A 24,526-nucleotide genomic window follows, 5' to 3' on the forward strand; every position below is an offset into this window, starting at 1 on the left:
AAGCCCATTGTCTCCAGATATCTCAAAGATTTCACAAGAGCTATTGTGGAGAAAGAAGGAAAGGGGGGTGGGGGAGGGAAGGAGGGAGGAAGGGAGAAAGGAAGTAAGAAAACACAGCTGAGTTAAATGAGTTTCTACTAAATAATATCATGCCTTTAAACAGGGATGTTTCTTGTGAAATAAACATTTTAAGGTACTACAATTTAAAAAATGCAAACACTGCCATTTCACTGTTAGCTCATTTAGATTCTGAAAGATAAATTTAAAAATATGCTGAAGGCACTCATGGTGTAGAATGTGGGCTCCAAACTAATAATTCTCCCAAGTCAGACATAAACTGATTGGGAATCTGGACAACAATAAAGAGGAGTTTCCAGTCACCTTCATGTCTGGGGAATCCATCCTCTATGGAGCCTGAAGGAAAATTTCTGTGTTGCTGTATTGGATTTTCCTATAACACTATTTGAATTTTAAATATTTAGAAATAATTCACTTCGAACTCATTAGGTACCTATTAATTATTCACTGAAACAGTTTTATGGACTCTGTAATATGTGCTGGACTGCGAAAATAAAATTCTCATTTCTTTTAAACTTACATTCTAGTAGAGATGTATTAAAAAGTAAGAGAATACATAATGCAGTGCTATACAATGAACGGTGCTCTAAAGAAGAAATAAAGCAGGATGAGTGGATGCAGATTAGTGGAGGTGGTCCTACTTCAGGCAGTGTTCTCAGCAATAACCTCTCTGAGGAAGTGACACTTAAGTGTATATCTGATGAAGTGCAGCAAAATTCTATATGATTATTTGAAGAAAGAACATTCAAAGTTGAGGGAATAGCAAGTGCAAAGACCCTGAGATGGAAGGGATCTTGCTTTGTTCAATGAACAGCAAGGAGATCTGTGTGGTTAGAGAATATAGAATAAGCCAAAAAGCAGCATGGTAGGGAATTAGGTTGGAGACATAATCATGAAGGTAGAAGTATAGGGTTCGGTAAATCAGGATAAAACCCTTTACATTCAAAATGTAAGAGAAATAAATTGGAGGGTTGAAGATGTGGGACATAATATAACATAACCTGATTTATATTAAGATCACCCTGGTAGCAGTGTGGAGCAATGACTTTTGAGAGGCAAGACTGGAAGCAATGAGAACAGTTAGGGAGCTATGGAAACAATACAAATGAGAGACGACAGTGACTTGGATTGAGATAGTAGCTGTTGGATCATATGGTAGTTCTATTTTTAGTTTTTTAAGGAACCTCCATACTGTTTTCCATAGCGGTTGTACCAATTTACATTCCTACCAACAGTATTGGAAGGTTCCTTTTTCTCCACACCTTCTCCAGCATTTATTTTTTGTAGACTTTTTGATGATGGTCATTCTGACTGGTGTGAGGTGATACCTCATTGTAGTTTTGATTTGCATTTCTCTGATCATTAGTGATGAGAAAATCATAATTCAAAAAGAGTCATGTATCACGATGTTCATTGCAGCACTATTTACAATAGCCAGGACATGGAAGCAACCTAAATGTCCATTAACAGAGGAATGGATAAAAAAGATGTGGTACATATATACAATGGAATATTACTCAGCCATAAAAAAGAACAAAATAATGCTATTTGCAGCAACATGGATGGATCTAGAGATTATCATACTAAGTGAAGTAAGTCAGAGAAAGACAAATATCACATGATATCACTCATATGTGGAATCTAATTTTTAAAAAGTGATACAAATGGACTTATTTACAAAACAGAAGCAGAATTACAGATATCAAAAACAAGCATGGTTACCAAAGGAAATGTCAGGGAGAGGATTAATCAAGAGCTTGAGATTAACATACACACACTACTATATGTAAAATAGATAACCAACAAGGACCTACTATATAGCACAGGGAACTCTACTCAATATTCTCTGATAACCCATATGAGAAAAGAATCTGCAAAAGAATGAATATATGTATATGTATAACTGAATCACTTTGCTATACACCTGCAACTAACACAACATTGTAAATCAACTATACTCCAATAAAATTGAAAAAAAAATAGTAGTTGTGAAGTTGGTGAGAAAGGGTTAGTTTCAGATATATATTTGAAAGATGACCATACCAGCCAATTGATATTATGAGCCCTAATAGATTATTGGTGAAAAATAGCAAATCAGGATTTCCACTTCTGACCAAATAGAGACAAAATTAATTGTCTTGCAACTAGAGAATTGGAAAAAATCAATAAAATACCATTTTTTCAAACTTTGGGTAACATGCAATCCATGACTGTGATCCCTGAATGAACAGAAAAAAAATAAATAAAGTGAGCCTTCAATTTCACTGGAAGCAGCTTCTAGGCAGCAGCTCAGGAAAAGGAAGCTCATCGTGTGTCTAGATGTCTCAGTGTACTGAGGTGTCAGGGGTTAAAGATCTGGGAAGACAAACAGCTGAAATCTGCAGGAGAGACTACTATGGAGGAGAGAGATACACAGAAGGAGAGTTCTGGATTCAACAGAGGAATGCTCTCTAGCTTTAGGCTTCATGAACTTTCCTACACTGTTGGTGGTAATGTAAATTAGTGCAACCACAATTGAAAACAGTATGGGGGCTCCTTGAAAGACTAAAAATAGAGCTACCAACAATTAAAAGCAAAAAAAAAAAAAAAGGGACAAATCAAACTTACAAGCTTTTACACAGCAAAGGAAACCATCAACAAAATGAAAAGACAACATACGAAATGGGAGAAAATATTTGCAAACCATGTGGCCAATAAGGTGTTAATATCCAAACCATACAAACAGCTCTTACAACTCAACATAAAAGAATAATAATACTAATAATTCAATTTAAAAAAATGAGCAGAAGACCTAAATGGACATTTCTCCAAAGAAGACATACAGATGGCCAAAAAGCACATGAAAAGATGCTCAATATTGTTAATTAGAGAAATGCAAATCAAAACCATAATGAAGTATCACCTCCCACCAGTCAGAATGGCTATCATCAAAAAGCCTCCAAACAATAAATGCTGGAGATGGTGTGGAGAAAAGGGAACCCTCCTACGCTGTTGGTGGGAATGTAAATTGGTGCAACCACTATGGAAAACGGTATGGAGGTTCCTTAAAAAACTAAAATTACAGCTACTACATGATCCAGCAATCCCACTCCTGAGCATATATCCGGTAAAGATGAAAACTCTAATTTGAAAAGATACATGCACCCCAGTGTTCATAGCACCACTGTTTACGATAGCCAAGACATAGAGATGACCCATGTGCCCATTAATAGATGATTGGTTTATGAAATTCAAATCTGTGAGTGGAACTACCCGAGGAGAGAATCATTGGAAAGGAGCTTGCAGAAAAGTTCCAGGGGCTGAAACATGGATAGAAATAGTTCATATTACCACCAGCCTGATAGGCAAGATGCTATGAAGTATGGAGTATTAGATAAAATCCTCAAAAGGATATCTCCTTTATAGTGGGGCTGAATTAGCCCAAGACTATGTACCACTCTAGACCTGCTGTAATGAAATTTAAAAAGGAAGCCTTGAAAACATCAATCTGATTTCAAGGAATTTAATTTCATGCCTGAATAAAATCTGATTCTATTTAAGGGAATATAACAATGTAAAATTCACAGTGTCTAACAAAAAAAGGCATAAAGTACACTAGGCATACAAAGAAACACAAAAATATGATTCAGAACCAGGTAAAAAACCAATCAATAAAAACTAAACCAAGAAATGAGAGAAATAGTAGGAAGTGCAAAAAAGAACATTAGAGGAGCTACTACTATAAGCCTTCTCTATTTGTTCAACTAAGTAGAGGAAAACGTGCACATGAAGAGAAAAAGGAAATATATGAAAAAGACAAAAATAGAGCATCTTGAGATTTAAAAAGTATAATGTTTAAAATGAAAATCTCACTGGATGACACTAAAAGTATATGAGGAACTGCAGAAGGGAAAATGAGTAAATTTGCAGACATAGCAATATAAATCCAAAATGAAAGACAAATGACTGGAAAAAAATGTACAGAGCATCAGTGTTCTGTGGGGCAATATTAAGCATCTATCATACTTATAATTAGAGTTCCAGAAAGATGAGGCAAGAAGGCAGAAAAATATTTGAAGAAATAATAGCTGAGGATTTCCGAAATTTCATGAAAAACTCAATTCCCAGAACCCCAAACTCAACAAATACCAAGCAGAATAAACCTGAATAAACTATGAAAAAGTGCATTAAGATCAAATTGCTGAAAACCAGTGAAAAATCTTAAAAGCAACCAGAGTAAAAATGACACCTATGTTTAGAGGAAAAACATTAGAATTACAGCAGACTTTTTGCTAGAAACTATGCAATACAAAAGACAATAAAGGAACATCTTTAAAGATTTGATGAAAAAACAAAACATCTGTCAATCAAGAATTCTTAGGCCTGTAAAAATACCATTCAAAATGAAGGCAAAGTAAAACTTTCAGAATAATAGCCTGAGAGAATTAAATGCAAATGTGCATTATAAGAAAGTTATAGCAATACTTCAGAGAGGAGGAATATAGTACCAGAAGGAAATTTTAATCCATACAAAGATGAAGAGTACCAGAAATGGTAAATATATGCCTAAATTAAAAATATATTTTTTTTCATTTATAACTTTGTTAAAAGACAATTATTTAAAGCAAAATAATAACAATCTATTATGGGTTTTATAGTGTTTGTTGACAACATGAATAAGTCTCAAAAGAATCAAATTACATGAAAGAGCCAGAAACAACAGACTACATCCTGTATGACTCCATTTATATTAAATACTAGAAAATGCAAAGCAAGAGTGAAGAAAACAGACCACTGGTGGCCAGCAGTGGGCATTGGATAGGGAATTGACTGCAAAGGAATTAAGGGGAGTTTAAGGATGATAAAAATGGTTTTTCTTAGAATTTTAGTGGTGGTTAACCAATACAGGCAAACTTCAGAGATATAGGAGGTTTGGTTCCAGACAACCACAATAAGGTGAATATGGCAATTTTAGTTTCCTGGTGCATTTAAAAGTTATGTTTAAACTATGCTGTAGTATATTAAATGTGCAGTAGCATTATGTCTAAAAAAAAGTACATACCTTAATTTAAAAATATTTTATTGCTAAAAAATGCTAACCAGCATCTAAGCCTTCAGCGAGTTGTAGTAGTAACACTAAAGATCACTGATTACAGGTAACCATAACAAATAATAATAGTGAAAAAGTTTGAAATATTGTGAGAATTACCAAAATGTGGCACAGAGAAATGAAGTAAGCAAATACTGTTGAAAAAATGGTGCCAATAGACTTACTCAACACAGGGTTGCCACAAACCTTCAATTTGCAAAAAACACAATATCTGTAAAGCACAATAAAAAGAGGTATGCCTGTAATCACTTGAATTATACACTTAAAGTTGGTGAATATCATTGTATGTATACTTCTGTGAAGCTGATTTTAAAAGAACAGTTAAAAAATAAACAAGACTATCAGTCAAAAAGAAAATGATAAGTCACATAGAACTTTTACATTTTAAAAAATACTTGACAAGTTTTATTTTGACAATTTTTTTTCATCGATGTCGGGTTTTGGACTAATTTGACTGTTCTTCAGTCAAATTATTCAAACACATTTGTGGATGTGGTCATGACCCTCATTCAGAATGATCTTTTCTTTATATATGCCTGGGGTTGGTAAGCTACAAATGGACTATAAGTAAATGAAGAATATAGTTAAAAAAAATCTGATAGAGGGCACTAAAGCTAAAACAGAAAGCTGATTTCCATCTCTGTTCTTACTTCATTCTCATTCAGTTTCTAAGCACAGGAACAATCTTGATAGAGTCTGTGATGCCCATATATCCTTAACCCTTAGGATCCAGGTCCTCTATTTCACTCTACCCATAAACGTTTTTAACTATCTGATTCATTAATGTTTTCTCAGAGTTGTTAGAACCATACATGGTGAATTTAATCCCCACTCATCTAAGAATATTTATCATGCTTCAAAAAGTACTGATTACCATTGTTTGATTTGATAAAAAGAAATCCAAGTGGCTATTTTTCATCGGGCAGATAAAAATGCAGATATTGTCAGAATTATGCTTATCCCTACCTGTCATGATGTGAAAAGGAACTGGGTGGGATTTCAGATAGAGGACCTGAAGTAAAACAAAATAAATTGCATAAGTTACTAGCTTTTAAATTACATCTATCTGCATTTCTAAACATATTTACAAAATATTTCCTTATTTCTCCATATAAGAAATATCCTCACTATTTTATTTTTTAAAAATAGTTCATTAATTCACAAGTTGATTCAGATAGAAAATCTACATCAAGATAACCACATGAAAACTTACCCAAAGAATCTAATATTAATTAAAATTCCAAAAATTGAAGAATTTAAATTATGTAGTGCTTACTGTAGAATCTAACTTCACTATTTCTCAGAGAAAACAGATGGAAAAATGTTTAAATCTAGACAATTATATACATTTGCCTGCCAAGCCATTACTTATACATAAGCAAACATTTTCACTAATATCCAAAATTTTTCTTGGTTTAAATATTCTCATAATAGCAAAAATGTAAATACATAATAGCTAAATTTGCACTAGGCTAGAATAAAAAGTATGCTTTCTAAAAATTATTTCAGTAAATATCATTAGTTTTGAATATCATTGTTATTTAACAATTTTGGATACTTATGTATCTTGTCATTTAATTGTACATACATTTGTTTCAATAGTGATACAATACTGTACTGAGACATAGTATAATATCCCCAAATTATTTCATAGCCACCATGTAATTGATTTTTTTTTTTGAGTATTGATCTAATAACCAAGGATTCTCAAGGGGAAATAAGACACCACTCTGAATTAACCTAGACGAGACACTGACAATTTTTAGCCTTGCTGTCGGACAACAGTTCAGTAACAGGTTTAGCTAAAAACAATTACTTAACTTGATCCCACACTTAGAAGATACATTTTTATAGAAGCTATTGTATGTTTCAAATAAAAGTAATAAAATGTAAATGTCCAGGGACACCCATTACCACCTCCAGGGGAGAAGTCCCACCACGTGGAGGATAGCAAACAGTATAACAATGTCTGTCACCAGGAGCAGTAGTCCCAGCATGGTTTCCAGGTGTTGGGGTTGCCAAGAAAGACATGACTCATACAGTCATTGGAAGGAACAAAGCTTTATTCACATAGAGAAGAGACAGAACAAGATCAGCTTCCATAGCGTGTGTGGCTCCCACCTGGCCAGCGGGTCTTTCCCTGAAACCCTGAAAGCAGAGCGATGGTCTGCACTTACCCCCTTTGCCCTACGGACAAAGGACCCCATTCCCTCTCCACCAGGAACAGGTATAGCTGTGAGGCTGACCAGTTGTCGTATGACACACATGCTTCGCAGAACAGAGAAGTATACATCATGGTTGGAATAGAGAGAGAGATTCCCAAACAGAGATATGCCCATCACAGGCTGTGAGGGCTCTTTACCTCTTTGTAAGGAAATGATCTGTGTCCAAGGCACATTTTTATGTAACTGCAGGAGTCGAACGACTGCATACTTGTGACTGCCTTTCCCAACAGTAAGTTTGTCAAAACAGTGGAACAGAGATCAGCAGACTACTGCCCTCAGGCCCTGACCCACAGCCAGCTTTTGTAAATAAACATTTACTGGAACACAGCCATGCCCATTCATTTCCATATTATCTATGGATGCTATCATGGTGCAATGTAGATTAATGCAGTTGCAACAGAAACCACATGACCAGCATCACAACAGAGATCGTCTGGCCCTGTATAGAAAAGATTCGCTGCCCTCTGCAGTAGAACACTACCAGCTACGTAAGAATGTGATTCGTGCGCATAATTTTGCTGGTTAGATGTGAGAGCAATTAAATGTAAATTTGCCAACAAATATTCTCTTCTTGCAGTGCACATTGCAAGAAAGTAAACCAGAAGTATGAAAAAAAGAATTGGAATTTCTGAATCCCCAGGAAATAATGAAAGTAATTGCAGAATGTGCTTCATGGAGATCTTGAAAACCCAAGCACAAAAATCTCTTCTTTTTACCTGAAGGCAGGAGACTGGGCTAGTTGGCCTCTTAAAGGCCCTTCGAGTCTTGAGTCAGTGATTCTCAGCATGGACGTGGAGTTTTGCTTTTAGTCCAGTCAAATATGTTTCTGCTAACCCCAGTAAACACTTCTAAATGTCCAATGACTGACATTCTTAAAAGTAAACACGGTGTCTTTTCTTCTGGAAGATGCTATTGTTCAAATAATGACACTTCCTCTGACATTGACAGTGGCGAGTGGAGTAGAATGTCAGACTAAGATGAGAGACTATGTTCTAGTGAAAAATTGGATCAAGAATCCCCTGACACCACATCAGCATTTAACAGGCCAGACTCATCTGCCATTCTAGTGTACGATAAAGGACAGGCATAGAATCAATGAAACAATCACTAAACAGGGATTCAATATTTTTTTCTTTTTGTTTTTAACACCAATAGTCAAAATGCTGGTCCTTGTATAATGGCAGCTTCCAAACAAAAAGAAAAACATTCCAAGGCCTAAGAAAAGGAAGAAATGTATACAGTATCTTGATACTAGAAAAAAATTTCTTCCTCAAATGCTTCCAGGATCATAGTCTACTTTTTCCCCCTCATTCTTTATTCCTTTGGTGACATTCAAGTCCTAGAAAATGTTTTTGAAAGCAATTATATTTCTAAAGCAAGTTTTCCCAAACTCCCACAGCTTAACTTTTTGGCTTAAAATATCATGCTTTAAAAAGGTGTTGGCATTCAGTTTTACCTAACAAATAGCTGGGTCTTGGAAAAGGAAAAAAATATGACAATTTAAAAAGAAAAATGTCTGTGTGTGTGAGAGAGAGAGTGTGCGTGTGTCTGTGTGCATGTGTGCGTGTATGTGTATGTAGGGGGCTGATTATTTTGCTTTAAATCATTGTCTTATTTGAGCAAATTTTTAAAATATGTGGATTACAGATGTCATTTTTCATATCAAATAATTAAAGAGCACTAAGTAAAGCTTATTCTTTTGAAACTATTCATTTGAACACGAAACCCACCCATGCCAGTTACATGTGCATCAGATTTTGTTTTCCTAATTGTTAAATGCAGCTTTATGGTCACATTCATCTGCTTGCCCAAATATATAAAAATGGCACTTATAAGAATGGGAAATTTCTAAGAACAAAATAAAATTTTAAAATAAAGCTGTAATTTTTTTTTCTTAAAGTACCTTTCACCTCTAGATTTGATGATGTATCTGTGACCAGGTGTTCTCTTGCCATAAATAACTAAAAATAGATATTAAACAGCTATTATCAGAAATTGGAAAGTAGGGTGTGCAGGACTGTTAACTATTAAAGAAGGGAAACAAATGAGGTGATGTCTGTGAATACCCTGACTTTCTTCCTGGAGGCATTTTCTAGATCTGGATGTAAAGAAGGAATCCCCAAGCAGAATGTAGTAATATGGCTGAGTTGAAGAGATGAAGATTTGAATTTGTAGTGTTTAAAGTTATTAGAAATTGTTAAGTAGAATTATCAAAGAACAGAAAACAGAAAAAAAGACTCCAGGAATCTGGGGTGGGGTCTATTTGAATCTTCATCTGAATACTGAGATACTCATATGTCCAGAGTATACACAAGACCAGATGGGGGAAGAACAGCTGACCATGAGAGAAAGGCCAAACAGTTTCCAGGATACACAAGACTGGGAGCTATTCAAGTTCTTACCAGGCAATATGAAGATTTTCTTGAATACTCAGGACATTTAATAAAATTCCCATAAGAGAATGCTTTAGTAGTAAATAAACCATAGAGGAAGTTACTCTAGAGCCATTTTACAAAGCTTAAACGCAAGAAATGACCAAGCTGATCTACAAGAAACTTAATGATATTCAGCTCTTTAGAGGAAGTCAACAAAATTCAGATACTCAACATAGCATTCACAACACATAGTGTCTAATGCAAAACTACTTGATCAGAGAACAAGGAAAAAAATGCAATGCAAAGATAGCCTTTTCAACAAATGATGCTGGAACCACTGAACATCCACATGCAAAAAAATGAACCTAGAGATAGACCTTACACCCTTCACAAAAATTAACTAAAATGGATCACAGACCAGAAACGTCAAATGCAAAACTATAAAACTCTTAAAAGATAACATAAGAGAAAACCTTGGGTTTGGCTGTGGCTTTTAGACACAACACCAAAGGCATGTTCCATAAAAGAAAAAATTGATAAGCAGGACTTCATTGAAACTAAAAATCTCTACTCTGTGAATGACAGTGAAAGAGAATGAGAAGACAAGCTACAGACTGGGAGAAAATATTTGCAAAAGACACAGCTCATAAAGAACTGTTATGCAAAATATACCCAAAACTCTTAAAACTCAACAGTAAGAAAACAACCTGACTAAAAACGAGACAAAGACCTCAACAGAATCCTCACCAAATAAGATATACAGAAGGCAAATAACCACATAAGAAGATGTTCCACGTGGTGTGTTTATCAGGGAAATGCAAATTAAAAATGAGATACTACTACACACCTATTAAAATGGCCAAAATCTGGAACATTGGAACAGCAGGAACTTTCATTTCTGGTGGGAATGCAAATGGTACAATTACTTTGGAAGACATTTGGTAGTTTCTTACAAACTAAACACATTCTTACCTTATGATTCTTCAATTGTGCTCCTTGGTATTAAAAATGTTGACAATTATGCCACACAAAAAGCTGCATATCGATGTCTATAGCAGCTTTATTCTTAATTGTCAAAACTTGGAAGCAATCGAGACATTTTTCAGTAGGTGATGGGTAAACTGTGGTACATCTAGATCATGGAACATTATTCAGTATTAAAAAGAAATTCGCTATCAAGCCATGAAAAACATGGAGGATCCTTAAATGCATACTACTAATTATGAGATGACAATTTGAAAAACCTACCTTCTGTATGATTCCAACCATGTGCCATTCTGGAAATGGCAAAACTATGGAGACAGTAAAAAGATCAGTGGCTGCCAGGGTTTGAGGGGAAGGAGGGATGAGTAGGTTGAACACAGGATTTTTATGGCAGTGAAACTACTCCATATAACACTATAATGGTAGACACATATCATTATACATTTATCCATACAGCACCAAGAATGAACCCTATGTAAACTATGGACTTTGAGTAATAATGTTTGTCAATGTAGGCTCATCAATTGTAACTAATTTATTACTCTGTTGGAAGACGTTGATAATGGGAGAGGCTATGCGTGAGTGGGCACAAGGCATAAATGGGAAATTTCTGTATCTTTCCCCCTCAGTTTTGCTGTGAACCTAAAACTGCTCAAAAAAATAAAGTCTGAAACAAAAAAGAAAGGTCAAGCAATTTCCAAATTTAATGAAAACTAAAACCCCAGAGACCCCCAAATTCCACTGATTCCGCAAATGGAAAGACATAAAGAAAACCATAACAATGTATACCTTAATCAAGTTGCTGAAAACTAATGATATAGACAAAAGTATTTTTTTTAAAAAAACAAACAAGAAAAAGGACATGATACTTGCAGAGAAACAAAGAAAAGACTAAGAGCTGGCTTCTTATCAGAAGCAATGCAAAACAAAGCACAAATGTGATGACATCTTTAAAGTGATGAAAACAACCACCAAAAATCTCTGTGAATCTAAAGTTCTATATGCAATGAAATTTTCATAAAAAAAGTGAAATGAAGATATTTTCTTACAAACAAAATGAAGAAAATGTATCACCAACAAAGCTGTGCTACAAGATATATGAAAAGGAAGTTCTTCAGGCTAAAGGAAAATTCTACCAAATGGAAACTCAACTATATTTTATTGGAAAAACACAAGATTTAAAAATATGTGAATAAGTTAAAAATATATTTTATCCCTTTTAAGTTTCTTTATAAAGTAATTCACAATTTCAAAAAAACACAATATTTGTATTTTATAATACATATGTAGAAATAAAAAGTATGGTAATAAAAGTATAAATGACATGAATAGAGTAAATGGAGGTCTACTACCCTAAGACTCTTACGCTACATATGAATGGTATGCTATTACTTGGGAGCAGACTGTCATAAATTAAAGATGAATATTAATATTCTAGTGCAACAATGACAACAAAAATAAAGGAATAAAACCAATAAGCCAATTGAGGAGTAAAATGGAATACTAAAATATACTCAACTAATCTAAAGGAAAAAAAAAGGGGAAAATGGAGCAGAGAATAGATGAGAGAGAATAGGCAAGACAAATAGAAAACTAATAACCAAATGGGAAAATTAAATGCCACTAAAAAGGAAATTAGATTAACTGTACATATATGGTATAAATACTCCCATCAAAGAAAAGAAGTTGTCATACAAGCAAGACTTCAACAATATGTTGTATACAACAACCATATATTAAATATAAAGACCCAGGTAATTTAAAAGTAAAAGGGTAAAAAAGATATACCATGCAAATACTCTATAAGGATACTGGAGTGGCTATTTTGAGATCAGCCAATTTGGACTCCAGGGCAAGGAATATTTTCAGAAATAAAAAGAGATCTTGCATACGACTAAAGTGTCAATTCACCAAGAAGACTTAATAATGCAAAATAAGTGTGGACCTCACATTCACGCTTCAAAATCCATAAGGCAAAAACTGACTAAACTAAAAGGAGACACAAACAAGTCCACAGTTAGACTGGCATCTTCGATGCTACTTGTTCACTAAGCAATTAACTGAACAAATGGAAGATCAGTAAGAATGTAGGAAATTTGAAGAACGGTATCAATCAAATTGAGCTAATCAACATTTATAGAAAACTCCACTGAGCAATGGCAAAATGCACATCCTTTTGTAGTGCATAGAGTTCATTCACCAAGATACACCAAGTACTGGTGGTTTTATAAGATGACTGAATTATAAACAGGGTGTTCTCAGATCAGAGTAGAAGCAAACTAGAAACCAGTAACAAAAGACTTCTAGAAAATGTTTTAAAACTCGCAAATATAAGCAACATGTTTCTAAATAGCTCATGGGTCAAAGGAGGAATCATAAGGGCAATTAGAAAATATTTTAAATTAAATGAAAATGAGACACATCACCATCAATGTTAGTGGGATTCAGATAAGGCAGTATATTAAAAGAAAACTTTATAGATTTAAATGCTTATATTAGAAATGAAGAGGGATCTCAGACTCTTAGCTTCCACTGTAAGAAACTAGGCGAAAAAAGTGAAAATTAAAACCAAAATGAATAAGATGAAGAAAATAATAAAGATAAGAGCAGAGGTTAATAAAAGAAAATGCAGTCAAAAAAGAAATAATGCAATCCAAATCTTGTTTAAAACAAAAACTAATAATATTGATAACATCTAGCTGGAATGATTAATATAAAAAGAAATAACCACACACAAATTACCAACATCAAGCATAATTACAGCGTCTTCAGACATTTAAAGGACAGAAGGGGATTACTGCCAATAACTTATAAGCAATGAACAAATCACTTGAAAGACACAAAAATATCAAAATTGAAATGGAAATAAACTGCTTCAGAAAATCAAAATTGCCTTATATCTATTAAAGAAGATGAAGTTGTAATTAAAAGCTTTCCAAAATATTAGTTCTGGACCCACATGGGTTCACTGGTGAATTTTATTTTTAAAAAGTAATAACTAATATAAATCCTGTATAAACTATTTCAGAAAAGAGAGGTAGAGGAAATACTTCTTAATTTGTTGAGACCAGTATTACTTCCTGATTTCTTGAGAGCAGTATTACTCTGATACCAACATGATGGAAAGAAATGAGAGGATCTAATCTGTAATGACAAAAAAATTGATCTGTGATGCCCTGCACTCAGAAATGGTGGACAAGAATTCACTTCAATGGTGCACAAGGGAATATTTTTAGAGACTGAACTGTTCTGAATCTAATGATATACATTTGTCTAAACTCATTGAATTGGATATTGATTGTACAATTTGTAATAAATTATACCTGAAAATTTTAATTGAGAAAGGAAAAGGAAAAAATAATAAGAGATTTCAAACTGGAGATATTCTTAACACTGCCCCTCATTCACTTAAGCCCTAGATTTTACTGGCTTGCACCCAGAGGACTTGGGTTTTAATTTAGGTTCTACAATTCATTAACTTTGTGACCTCAGGTAAGTCAGTCACTTCTCTTAGCTTCTTCCTTGGCCACTGAGAGGACTGGACTAGACAATCTCAAAGGTCCATCAATTTCTGAAAATCTGGAGTGAAAAAAATATAATTGAAATCTTAATAGGGTCATTAAAATGTTCTCTTTAGTTCATTTTACATTTAGTTTAATAAAAAATAAACTTATATTTATTAAAATGCATTTATATGATTGATAATTTAATATCGCAAGGTTTTTCCCAACACTGGATACTGTTACCTGCAAAGACAGAGTGAGAAGATACCAGAAATGACTTAGGGTTTTAGTGGCCTAAGCAAGGGAAGTAGATGCTATTCTCTTTCTTTGGGGTTATTCACTAGGAATCTCAGAGATGAGTTTACTTTCTCTTTCTGATTTTTAGTCATCAACACTAATCATCAGGTAAAAATGTGATTATTAAATTATCCAGTTCTTTTAAGGATGCAGAAAACATCTATTACAAAGCAAAAAATTCCTGGGTTTGGTTATTGCATTTGAAATGTGATCTATAAATGTGATTACATATTCAATTCACCTCTGACTTTCCAGCTATCATAATAAAAGTTGCTCTATTTTTTACTGAGGTATAATTATATAATATTAGTTTCTAATATACAACATAGTGATTTAATGTTTTTATATATTCTGAAATGAACACCAAAATAAGTGTAGTTAACATCCGTCACTATACACAGTTACAGTTCTTGTGATACGAACTTTAAAGAGCTACTCTTTTAGCTAATTCAGTTACAGATATACCTCGAAGATATTTTGGATTCAGTTCCAGACCACCCCAATAAAGTGAATATTGCAGTAAAGCTAATCACACAAATTTTTTGCTTCCCAGTGCATATAAAATATGGTTATATTGTACTGTAGTCTATTAACTGTGCAATAGTGTTATGCCTTAAAAAAGCGATGTACTTACTTTAATTTAAAAAATACTTGATTGCTAAAGAATGCCAGCCATCATCGGAGTTTTCAGTGAGTTGTGATCTTTTTGCTCGCGGAAGGTCTTGCCTTGATGTTGATGATGCTGACTGATCAGGTTGAGGTGGCTATGGCAATTGCTTAGAATAAGACAATGAAGTTTGCTGCATCGATTAATACTTCCTTTACAAACAATACCTCTGTAGCTTGCAATGATGTTTAATAGCATTTTATCCACAGTAGAACTTCTTTCAGAATTGGAATCAGTTCTCTCAAACCCTACTGCTGCTATATCAATTAAATTTATGTAATATTCTAAATAGTTTGTTGTTATTTCAACAACGTCCACAGAATCTTTACCAGAAGTTGATTCCCTTCCAAGAAACTGCTTTCTTTGCTCATCCATAAGAAGCAACTCCTCATCTGTTCAAGTTTTATGATGAAATTACAGCAATTCGGTCAAATCTCCAGGCTCCACTTCTAATTCTAGTTCTCTTGTTCTTTCCACCACATCTTCATTTACTTCCCCCACTGAAGCCTTGAACCCCTCCAAGTTATCCATGAGGGCTAGAATCAACTTCTTTTAAATTCCTGTTAATGTTGATATTTTGACCTTTATCCATGAATCATGAATTTTCTTAATGGCATCTAGAATGATGAATCCTTTCTAGAAGGCTTTCAATTGACTTTGCCCAGATCCATCAGAGTATTTACTATCTATGGCAGCTATAGCCTTATGAAACACATTTCTTAAATAATAAGACTTTAAAATGAAATTACTCCTTGATCCATGGGCTACAGAGTGGATGTGTGTTAGCAGGCAAGAAAATAATATCAAACTCATCGTACATCTCCATCAGAGCTCTCGGTGACCAGGTGCATCATAAATGAACAGTAATATTTTGAGAGGAAGTTTTTTTCTGAGCAGTAGTTCTCAACAGTAGGATTAAGATATTCAGTAGACCACACTGTCAACAGATGTGCTGTCATCCAGACTTTGCTCTTCCATTTAAAGAGCACAGGCAGAGTAGATTTCGCATAATTCTTAGGGTCCTAGGATTTTCAGAATGGTAAATGAACATTGGCTTCAACTTCATTGGCTTTCACCAGCTGCATTAGCCCCTAACAAGAGAGTCAGCCTGTCCTTTGAAGTTTTGAAGCCAGGCATTGACTTCTCTTCTCTAGCTATGAGAGTTTTAGATGGCATCTTTTTCCAACAACCTCCGGTTTTGTCTACATTGAAAATCTGTTGTTTAGTGTAGCCACCTTCATGAACTATCTTAGCTTGATCTTCTGTATAACTTGTTGCAGCTTCTACATCAGCACTTGCAGCTTCCCCTTGCACTTTCATTTTATGGAGATGGCTTCTTTCCTTAAACTTCATGAACTATCCCCCGCTAGCTTCAAACTTTTCTTCTGTAGCTTCTTCGCCTCTCTCAGCCTTCATAGAATTGAAGAGAGTTAGGACTTTTCTCTGGTTTAGGCTTTGGTTTAAAGGAATGTTGTGGCTGGTTTGATCTTCTACCCAAACCACTAAACCTTTCTCCGTATCTGCAGTAAGGCTGTTTCACTTTCTTATCATCTGTGTGTTCACTGGAGTAGCACTTTTAATTTCCTTCAAGAACCTTTTCTTTGTGTTCATGACTTAGCTAAACTGTTTGGCACCAGAGGCCCTGCTTTTGGCTTGTCTCAGCTTTTAACGTGCCTTCCTCACTAAGCTTAATCGTTTCCAGCTTTTGATTTAAAGAAAGAGATGTGTGACTCTTCCAGGCCATTTTAAGACTATTAATTGGCCTAATTTCAGTATTTTTGTTTCTTGGGAAATAGGGAGGCCCAAGAAAAGGGAGAGAGACAGGATAATGGCTCATCAGTGGAGCAATAAGAACATCATAACATTTATCAATTAAGTTTGCCATGTTACATGGGTACAGCATCTTTTGATGCCCTTCACCCATTTCATCCACCCCCTACCTCCTGCCTATGGCAACCACCAATCTGTTCTCTGTATCTATGAGCTCAGCTTTTTGTTTTTTGTTTTAGATTCCATATTAAGTAAAATCATATGGCATTTGTCTTTCTGTCTGACTTATTTCATTTAGCACAATACCCTGTACGTCCATCCATGTTGTCACAAATGGCAAGATTTCATTCTTTTTAATGGATGAAGAATATCTCATTGTTTATATATACACCACATTTTCTTTTTTCATTCATCTATTGATGTGCTCTTAGGCTGTTTCCACATGTTGACTATTGTAAATAATGCTGCAAAGAACATGAGAATGCATATGTCGTTTCAAGTTAGTGTTTTGGGGTTTTTTGGTAAATACCCAGAAGTAGAATTGTTGTATCATATGACAGCTCTACTTTTAATATTTTGAGGAAACTCCATACTGTTTTCCATAGTGGCCTCACCAATTTTCATTTCTACCAATAGTACACAAGCCTTCCCTTTTCTCCACATTCTCGCCAACTCTTGTTATTTCTTGCCTTTTGATAATAGCCATTATAGCATTTGCATTTCCCTGATGATTAGTGATGTTGAGCATCTTTTCATGTATGCATTGGTCATCTGTATGTCTTCTTTGGAAAAATGTCTATTTGGATCCTATGCCCATTTTGTTAATTGGATTTTTTTTTTCTACTGAGTTGTGTAAATTCTTTATATATTTTGGGTATTAACCCCTTACTAGATATAGGTTTTGCAAATATTTTCTCCCATTTGTTAGGTTAACTTTTCATTCTGTTGATGATTTCCTTCGCTGTGCAGAAGCTTTTTAATTTGATGTAGTCCAACTTATTTATTTTTGCTTTTGCTGCCTTTGCTTTTAGCATCAAAACCAAAAAAATGCTCACCAATACTGATGTCGAGAAGCTTATCACCTATATTTTCCTCTTGAAGTATTATAGTTTCAGGTCTTAATTCAAGTCTTTAATCTATTTTGAGTTAATTTTTGTGTATGGAGTAAGATAGTGGTCCAGTTTCACTCTTTTGCAGGGGGCTATCCAGTTTCCCCCTGTTTATTGAAGAGATGGTCCTTTCCTCACTGTATGTTCTTTGGTCCTTTGTTGTAAACGAATTCACCATATATGTTTGGGTTTATTTCTGGGCTTTCAATTCTGTTCCATTGATCTATGTTTTTGTTTTTATGACAATACCATACCATTTTGAATACTAAAGCCTTGTAATATAATTTGAAACCAGAGAGCATGGTGCCTCCAGCTTTGTTCTTTCTCCAGATTTCTTTGCCTATTCAGGTTCTTCTGTGGTTCCATACGTATATTAGGGTTGTTTGTTCTACTTCTATGAATAATGCTATTGGCATTTTGTTGGGGATTGCATTGAATCTGTAGATTACTTTGGGCAACATGGACATTTTAACAGTATCAATTCTTCTAATCTGTGAGCATGGAATATCTTTCCATTTATTTGTGTCTTCTTCAATTTCTTTCATCAGTGTCATAGATTTCAGTGTACAAGTTTTTCACCTCCTTGGTTAAATTTATTCCTAGGTTTTTATTCTCTTTGATGCAATTGTAAATAGGATTGTGTTCTTTATTTCTCTTTCTTATAACTTGTTATTAGTGTATAGAAACATAACAGGTTTTTGTATATTGATTTTATATCCCACAGCTTTACTGAATTTGTCTATTTTAACAGTTTTTTGGTGGAGTCTTTAAGGTTTTCTATATAATATTATGTCATCTGCAAATAGTGACAGTTTTACTTCTTCTTTTTTGATTTGGATATCTTTTATTTTCTTTTTCTTGACTGATTGCTCTGGCCAGGAATTCCAATACTATAATGAATAAAAGTAATGAGAGTGGGCATCCTTGTCTTGTTCCTGATCTTAGCTCTCAGGTTTTCACCATTGGGAATAATTTTAGCTGTGGGCTTGCCATGAGTGGCCTTTATTATATTGAGATATGTTCCCTCTATTCCCAGTTTGTTGAGAGTTTTTAAACTGTGTGCTGAATTTTCTATGTGATTCTCTGTTTTCCATTGTATATATAAACATATACTATAATAAGAAGCTTGCACTCTTCTTTGCTATTTTAATCATTTATATGACGCCAATATGTGTTTTAAGGAATTGAAATCCTTCTAATTCTTTTAAAAAATACCTTAATATGCACCTAAATGCCAAATAAAGTTTTAAACCAGTTTTACCCTTCTTCTCAGACTCCTGTTCATCCAAGACACTTTTAATCTGTAAAGAACCAAACACACTACCTGGTAGTGTCAGTTTTTAAGAAGTGCTTGGAACTGGACCAGGGCCTGGGTGAGATGAGTGAGACACTGCCTTGGGTGCAAATTACAGAGGGTGCCAAAAACTCATAATCAAGATAAAAACTATTTAATGCAATATTTTAAAAATCAAATTTAATGTAAAAATCCAACATAAGCAAAATATCAGCATTCTAAATACAGGCAGGACTGATAAAGATACTGAATTGACCTGCAAGTTTTAATTCATTCTTATGTAACAAAATTGTGTTGTAAGTAAGCTGCTATGTATTACCTTAGTCTTACAAGTATATTTCAGATGATTCTTTGGGACACTGGACTAGAAGTAGTAAAATCTTAATTATATCTGTGCCAGGAAAAACAAAGTTTGGATTCCAAACTTAGAGAAAATGGATTTCTGTCTCCAATATAAGTTCAATATTATATAATTTGGGACTTTTCTCACCTGTGTTGATAAGGACGGTATTTGTAAATCACAAATAAATTCTCTAGAGTTCCTTATTTCAAAAGGTATCTGAATTGCATTAGGTTTTATTTACTGAGAGTGTTAAAAATGAAATTTTCATCCTTTTATTTTTACTAGTCTGTGGTCTGACCAGTTCAAAGGAACCTCTTATAATGCTTCAGCCCCACCATTGAGTCACATTAAGGCAGCAAAATTGGTCAGGAAACAGTGCATGTGAAAAAACTGTGAGTTAAGTAATGGAAGGAAATTGTTTTCAAACATCCTACTTTCAGAAACCTACAATTATATTTCTTATAGTATACTAAATTAACTAAAACTTGAATGTTTAGATGGCAGCCATTACAATCATATTTTTTTTTATATTTCAACCTAAATGCTTTAACAGTACACATTACCAATGAAATAGAGTCTAAGAAGCTACTTTAAAATACAACTACATAAAAACTCAGAGACAATGAATGTTATTTTATACGGATAACGAAAGTAAATCTGTCACTGGTTGTGAATTTGGTTATTTTTCAACTCATGTATATTAACTATGTCAATTTTCATGTTCCTGTGTTAAAAATAATTAATATATACAGTGCATTCAGTGTATTTTAAGAAGCACCTTGGTTCTCAGGCCAATAACTATAATGCCTAAGGCATAAAGTTACTGAAATTCTGACATTATGTCTAAGGCTGAGGGCATGATATCAAAATAGAGGTAGCTTATATGAGCAATATTTTTTCATATTTTAAATAAAAATTTAGCTTTTAGTATGTGTGAACCGGTAAAGTTTTAATGGGAGCTCTGAAATAGAATTCATCACCTCTGTTCTTTATATCACAACCTTTTTACACAAAGTGACCTACTAATAATACAATATGTTTTACATGTGTAACCACCAGTAGGCAGTAAAAGTGCTGCTTCTGTAGATTTTGCCCCACTATGTATATGTAAGCATAGCCTATGTGGTGTGTTTATTCACCCAATATCACTACATAGTGGTTGAGTCTACCTACAGCTATATTCTTTCTGGATATAAGTATATAAAAATCACAAGAATAACTGGTGCAATTCTATAAGCTATACACTTTTTAGAGCCTAGGGAAAAAATTTTCCTGTCAGGGAGACTGGTTGGTGAATCTTCCACTTGTCTACAGACATTTGTGCATAAGTAGGACAGTGGATATCAATTCGTATTCTCCCCTGCCTGGCAGGCATTTCTGGCCATAGAGGAGGTAAGTACCAAAGGGGTTGTCCACATCTGCCCAGCCGAAAACCTGGGTCACTGCCTGACTTGGGACGTAGCTCATCTTACCTTCTTTTTTTTTAAATTGAAGTATAGTTGACATACAATATTATATTAGTTTCAGGTGTACAACATAGTGATTCAAAATTTTTATAGATTATACTCCATTTAAAGTTATTTAAAAACATTGGCTATATTCCCTGTGCTGTATAATGTATTCTTGTGGCATTTTTATTTTATGCCTAGCAGTTTGTACCACTTAATCTCCTACCCCATCTTGCCCCTCCACCCTTCCCTCCCCTAACAGATAAATACTAGTTTGTTTTCTGTATCTGTGAATCTGTTTCTGTTTTGTTATATTCATTTGTTTGCTTTATTTTTTAGATTCCACATATAAGTGATAACATACAGCATTTGTGTTTCTCTGACATTTCTCTAAGCCTAATACCCTTCAGGTCCATCCATGTTGTTGCAAATGAAAAAATTTCATTCTTTTTTACTGCTGAGTAGTATTCCATTGTGTGTGTGTGTATACCACACCTTCTTTATATATTCATCTGTTGATGGATAGTTGGGTTGCTTCCATATCTTGGCTATTGTAAATAATGCTGTTAGCAATATTGGAGTGCACGTATCTTTTAGAATTAGTGTTTTTATTTTCTTTGGATATATATCCAGGAGTGGGATTGCTGGATTATATGGTAGTTCTATTTTTAGTTTTTTGAGGGACCTCCCTACTGTTTTCCATAGTGACTGCACCAATTTACATTCCTACCAATAGTGTACTAGGAGTCCCTTTGCTCCACATCCTTGCCAACATTTGTTATTTGTGGTCTTCTTGATGATAGCCATTCTGACAAGTGTAAAGTAATATCTCGTTTTGATTTGCATTTTTCTAACAGTTTAGCAATGTTGAGCATCTCTTCATGTTACTCGTAGCCATCTGTATGTCTTCTTTGGAAAAATGTTCATTCAGGTCTTCTTTCCATTTTTTGATTGGGTTGGGTTTTTTTTTGATATTTAGTTGTATGAGTTGTTTATATATTTTTTGTATTAACTCCTTATCCATCATGTCATTTGCAAATATATTCTCCCATTTAGTAGGTTGTCTTTTCATTTTGTCTATGGTTTCCCTTGCTGTGCAAAACCTTTTGAGTTTAATTAGGTCCCATTTGTTTATTTTTGCTTTTGTTTCCTTTGTTTTAGGAGACAGCTCCAAAAACATATTGCTGTGATTTATGTCAAAGAGTGTTCTGCCTATGTTTTCTACTAGGAGTTTTATGGTTTCTGGTCTTACGTTTAGGTCTTGATAAAGACCTAAATATAAGATCATTTACCTTATTTCTTGATTTTTCTTCCTACCTACAAAAAATACACAAGTACCAGACTTTCTCTACTATAACCATCACTGGATTTTTTTATCTATATAATTTTTGTGAGAAGACTGTATATGAATCACCCAAATCTAGGGGATGCTTTTCTTGAACATTCTCTCCCTTCACCCTGGCAAAAAATTTTGGAAGGTATTGCCCTATAAAACTAAGAGGTAAAAGGTTAAGTTTCTTTGCAGCACCCCATGTTGTATACTTTGACAGTCACCTGAGGTTCACATTTCCAAAGAAAGCAGCTGAGAACTCATAGCATCTCATGGTAATAGGCCAGCTCTGTGAGAGCTGTGTCAGATACTAGAGCTTGATATACGCCCCCTCTCCCAGCTCAGGAGAGGCTCACTTACATAGCCCTCCCTCTTATGCTGAGCAGCCAGTTTATTCCCTTTTGAACTACCTCAAGTATCATGCTTCAAAAACAAAATACAATAAAAAGAATTCCATGGCTAAGTGGGATTTAATCCAAGTATGTTACATTATAAAATCAGCCACATATCCATCACAGCAGTTTATTAAAGAAAAAAAATATGAATACATTAATTGACACACAAATAATCTGATGGAATACACCATTTAGGATAAAAACCCTCAGTAATGAGGAATACAGGCTAACTTTCTCAGTTTGATAAAGAATATCTACATATAACCTACAGCAAACAGCATATTTAATGGAGAGAAACTAGACAAGTTCCCTTTAAGATCAATAACATGGCGATTATGTCCTTGCTCACCAGTCCTAATCAACATTGCAGTGAAGTCCTAACTACAGCAATAAGACAAGGAAAGAAAACTTTATAGATTGGAAAGGAAGAAATAAGACTATGCAGTTATAGATGATAGGATTGTCTATGGTGGAAACAACAAAAATCAACAACAGAAAAAACCCTAGAACTAATAAATGAGTATAACTAGGTCTCAGAATACAAAGTTCAGTACAAAAATACTAGCAAAGAACAACTGGAATTTGGAATTTAAAAAATTACCATCTGCAGTAGCACCCCAAAAATGAAATTCTTAGTTATAAATCTAATAAAACATGTACTGGACATATAATTAGAAAACTATAAAGCAATGATGAAAAACTCAAAGAATGTCTGAATAAATGCAGAGAGATTCTGTGTTTATGGGTCAGAACATTCAATATTGTTAAGGTATCACTTCTTCCCATGTTGATAAATAGATTCAATGCAATCCAAATCAAAATGTCAGTGAATGGGGCTTCCCTGGTGGCGCAGTGGTTGAGTCCGCCTGCCGAAACGGGACGCGGGTTCGTGCACTGGTCCGGAAGGATCCCTCATGCCGCGGAGCGGCTGGGCCCATGAGCTATGGCCACTGAGCCTGCGCGTCTGGAGCCTGTGCTCCGCAATGGGAGAGGCCACAGCAGTGAGAGGCCCGCGTACCGCAAAAAAAAAAAAACAAACAACTCAGTGAACTATTTCACTGATGTTAAAAAACTGATTTTAAAATTTATATGAAAAGACAATCACCTAGAAGAGCTAGAATAACAAAATACTGAAGGACTAATTGGAGAATTCACACTCCTTGATTTCAAGACTTACTATAAAGGTCCAGTAATCAAGACAAGATGGTATTGGCAATAGACACAAACAGAATTTTGTGTCCATATGTTTAGGCCTATACAATACAGTCAAATGATCTTTGAAAAAGAAGCAAAATAAATTCAATGGAGAAAGAACAGTCTCTTCAACAAATGGTGCTGGAAAAATTGAACATGCATATGTAAACAAACAAACAAAAATACTGGGACACAGATCTTACACCTCTCACAAAATTAACTTAAGATGGATTATAGACCTAAATGTAAAATTGAAAATACAATACTTCTTGAAGAAAATATATAAGGAAATATACATGACCTTGAGTTCAGTGATAAGTTTTAAAAATGCGTGGCACAATTTATGCTACAAAAAATGGATTAACTTGGACTTCATTAAAATAATAATCTATCCATATTAGTTAATGATGACAAAGTTTTCATAT

Source organism: Neophocaena asiaeorientalis, unplaced genomic scaffold, assembly GCF_003031525.2.
Source record: "Neophocaena asiaeorientalis asiaeorientalis breed wild unplaced genomic scaffold, Neophocaena_asiaeorientalis_V1.1 scaffold116, whole genome shotgun sequence".
Classification (NCBI taxonomy): domain Eukaryota; kingdom Metazoa; phylum Chordata; class Mammalia; order Artiodactyla; family Phocoenidae; genus Neophocaena; species Neophocaena asiaeorientalis.